The following is a 4,545-nucleotide window of genomic DNA, read 5'->3' on the forward strand; positions in this document are numbered from 1 at the left end:
AATTAAAAATATCTTATATTATTAGATATGTTATTATAAAACATGTTTTAGTTAAAAAGTTATTAATACTTCAAGTGCAAAATGATGATATAAAATCTTGATAAAAATGCACTTTTAAATACTAATCAGAGCACTATATCATTATATTTACATATTCATAAGTTTACATTCATGTTTTGATATAGTTATCATTACAAGTCTTTACAAAAATGTTCAACGACAATTTCACAGCTAATACATTTGTTCAAACAAAATACATAACATCTTAACATACAGATATATAATTTATAACAAAATATATAGACCCGTGAGATTAGATTCCTATACACCTTAATTGTATGACGTCCCTGTTAGAACACAAAATGGATACAAGAATTATAAATAATTTAAACATGATAATAAATATTTAAAAGAATATTATCACTACTTTCCGTCAATAACCTAAATGAGTAAGTTCCTTCCTTTACCCCTTACATGCATAATACAAGCCTTATTATTCATCAATTGTATTATCCTTACTCGTACATCCCAACCTCTTTATAGGAGTTATAGGTACTAGAGTCAGTACATTGATTGTGGTTAAATTACTTTGCTTTACACTGATCATCATTTATGGACACCATTAACCATGGTCTATCGCATTACTTGAACCCGACCATCCAATTCGGATGCCATAAGTCGAAGCTAATTACAATATCCAAACTCGATCATCTCTCTTGGATGCCAAAGCTAATTACAATATCCAAATCTGTTCATCCATCACAGATGTTATTAATCAAAGCTAATCACAATATCCAAACTCGATCATCCCTCTTAAATGCTATTAGCGAAAACTAATAATGATTAGTACTTAAAAATACATTTTTATCATGGTTTTATATCATCATTTTGCACTTAAAGTATCAATAACTCCTTAACCAAAGCATGTTTTATAATAATATATCTAATAATATAAGATACCTTTAATTTGTGGTAAATGTCTATTTTTAATGCAGGCCTATCACATAAATAAAAGGATTGATTGATGACTTGAAGAACATAAATTGCAAGGATAAAGAGATGGCCAAACTTAGAAAAGAGATGTCGGTGCAATCCAAACCGGAACACTGTTCGGTAAATGGGTCATATCTGGAGCTATATATCTCAGATTTAGGTCCAATTTATATGGATGGAAAGGTAAGACATAGGCCTACAACTTTCATATGGAGCCCAAGATCTAAAAAGGCCATTATCAAGTCCAAATTGTAGCAACAACAAAGAAGCCCGAATCTGTCTTCCAGCCCGAGCACTGTTCGGTATTTTGGCCATATCTGGAGTTCTAGAAGTCCAAATGAGCTGAAATTTTTACACAAGAAAGCTGAGACAATTGCCTACAACTTTCATGTTTGCAACTGGCTCCAGTTTTGACGTTATCAATGACGTTTTGGGCAGACAAGAGAAGATAAGGATTGTCACCAAGTCAAAAGTTGGTCACCCACTTATCAATTAGTCATCAAATCAATAGTTCCCATTTTTGGCCTATAAAAGGAGGCATTTGCCATGCATTTAGGCATCTTGGTGTTCAGATCAAGATCATGCTCTTCCTTTCTCTCTTTGTATTTTTTATGCTTTGTTTTCATTAATATTAAGTTTATGCCTTTCATTTCCTTTCCTTTACTTAGTTAACTTTTATGTTCTTATTTTGTTTATCTATTTTGCTTTCTTTCATTATGTCTAGCTAAGTTAATTATGTCAAGGTGAAAAGGTTACACTAATGGTGTAAGAATAAGTATAATGTAAACTTAATATGGACTTTAATGTTTGATACTAACATGTTTTATATTTGCTATCTTGTTCACTCTTTAATACTTTGCTTGTTAAATGACTAATCTTGATTTATGTTGTATAACACTTGGTACAACAAATGCTTGGCACTTTCATAGCCCATAATGTATGGTATAACCGACACCTGAGCTATGAAAGGAACTTGATTTGTTGTTAACATAAGTTATAATCATGAATGCTTGACGAGATTTACAAGTATTAGCATTAATTGAATAAGATGACTAATGTAATCATGTTAACAATATATAATCTGATTGGAACCTCCTTTGTGTGTGGTTTCCAATTCAATAATAAGAGTTTATACTATACTTGTTTGATATACCATTAGTGGAACCTCTAACCTTGACATTTGTTATTATCATTGTTTAATCGTTACATTAATATTCCATCTCAAAGTTCTCATCATCTTCTTCTTCTTCTCTTTCTTTATTATTATTATTATTACTACTACTACTACTACTACTACTACTACTACTACTACTACTACTACTACTACTACTACTACTACTACTACTACTACTACTACTACTACTACTACTACTACTACTACTACTACTACTACTACTACTACTACTACTACTACTACTACTACTACTACTACTACTACTACTACTACTACTACTATTATAGGAGTTATAGGTACTAGAGTCAGTACATTGATTGTGGTTAAATTACTTTGCTTTACATTGATCATCATTTATGGACACCATTAACCATGGTCTATCGCATTACTTGAACCCGACCATCCAATTCGGATGCCATAAGTCGAAGCTAATTACAATATCCAAACTCGATCATCTCTCTTGGATGCCAAAGCTAATTACAATATCCAAATTTGTTCATCCATCTCAGATGTTATTAATCAAAGCTAATCACAATATCCAAACTCGATCATCCCTCTTAAATGCTATTAGCGAAAACTAATAACAATATCCAAACCCGATCATTCAATTTTGATGTCATTAACCAAAGCTAATCACAATACTCAATCAAACATTCCATGAACAATTTAGTAGTCACAACAAGATAGAATAATTCTTTTATACGACATCTTTTCAGAGATTTGATATTATTTAAGAAGAGGGTGAAGACCACTTACATGTTCCCCCATGTACTGTCCTTGTCTAATCGGAAGTCCAATCCTAGTCATACCACCTAACACATAAAATGATCACTAATTAGCATATTCGTATTTAATAATCACATAAATCCAATACCATACATATCCCATGAACACACATGTTCACGTTCAAGTGCTCCACACATCATATAATCATAAAATGAAGGTCATTATATCAAGACACTTTTCTTAATTTTAAACTTGGGTTATCCATGGACATCCTAGTGTCTAATTCTTGGGTTTTGTAGTGAGTTAGGTCAAACTGATGACAAAATTATCACTAGAATTAAATTATTTCTGACATGAAATTTGTAAAAGAAACTAAAGTTGTTGTTGTCATAGAAAATCATTAGCAAAAACTATGTCGTTGGTGACACATAAATCAACAACAAAAAACTAGGTCGTCGTGACACAAAAATCATCAACAAAAACTAGATCGCTGGTGACACAAATCGTTAGTGAAAACTAGGTCGTTATCGACCCAAAAATTGTCAACGAAAACAAATTTCACAACTAACACATAGAATCTTCAGCGAACACAATCTATTATTAACTTAGAAATCGTCAGTGAAAACTAAGTCGCTGCCGACCTAAAAGTTATTAACAAAAACTAATTCTATGGTTGATGCATGGAGTCATCAGCGAACACAATCTACTATTGACTTTGAAATCGTCAACGAAAACTAAGTCACTGCTGACTTAGAGATCATCAACAAAAACTAATTTCGTGGCTTACACATGGAATTTTTAGGAACACAATCTATTGTTGACTTAGAAATCATTAATGAAAGCTATAAACAAAAAAAAAATACAAAGTGAGAAACGACCCCATCGTCACTATCGATTTCTAAATTGGTAGCAATACTACTTTCGTTACCGATTTCTGAATCAGTAGTGACTTAGTTTTCATTGATGATTTCTGAGTCAATGGTTGTGTGTGCTGATAAATTCATGTGTCAATCATGGCTGTAATATCCAATAGAAATCTAAGTAAAAGGCTAACTCATGCTATGTAAGAGTTTAAGGGAGAAAAGCGGCCTACCTTAAGTTGTTAAGAGGGGGGGGAACTGATTTTAGAGAAACCAAAGTAGGGACAACACATTTAAACTAACTCTAAACACCCTACCTCATTTGAAGAGGGGTATAAATGTAAGAAGAGAGAAAGGGCGACCCTTGCTCTTCCCCAAAACTAGCCAGCTATGTAGCAAACCCCCTCCCTCTTTCCCAAAGAGAGGACCCCCAACATAGTTGTATGCATCCCTCTTGAACCCTAGAGAGGAAATGAGAGTTGAAGAGTATCAAAAGTGGCTAAAACCATGGCTAGAGAGGGTGTAAAATTGGTCGGCTGGTTGATTAGTACTTAAAAATGCATTTTTATCATGGTTTTATATCATCATTTTGCACTTGAAGTATCAATAACTCCTTAACTAAAATATGTTTTATAATAATGTATCTAATAATATAAGATACCTATAATTTATGGTAAATATCTATTTTTAATGCAGGCCTATCACATAAATGAAAGGAGTGATTGATGAATTTAAGAATTGAAATTGAAAGGACAAAGAGATGGCTAAACTCCGAAAAGAGATGTCAGTGCA

The 4,545-nt window shown here is 32.5% G+C and overlaps 1 protein-coding gene across 1 annotated transcript in view; it reads right to left on the minus strand.

Annotated features, from left to right (window-relative positions):
* Positions 1-319: 319 nt before the first annotated feature.
* LOC105115829 (fanconi anemia group F protein (FANCF)) overlaps positions 320-4,545 on the minus strand; it is a 16,263-nt gene continuing 12,037 nt past the window's right edge. Inside the window, exons 10-11 of the transcript XR_840397.1 lie at positions 2,924-2,979; positions 320-347 (exon numbers count right to left, since the gene is read on the minus strand). The gene's annotated coding sequence lies outside the window, so the exon portion shown is untranslated. The remainder of the gene's footprint in view (positions 348-2,923; positions 2,980-4,545) is intronic.

This window comes from Populus euphratica, unplaced genomic scaffold (assembly GCF_000495115.2).
Source record: "Populus euphratica unplaced genomic scaffold, PopEup_1.0 scaffold781.1, whole genome shotgun sequence".
In the NCBI taxonomy this organism is placed as follows: domain Eukaryota; kingdom Viridiplantae; phylum Streptophyta; class Magnoliopsida; order Malpighiales; family Salicaceae; genus Populus; species Populus euphratica.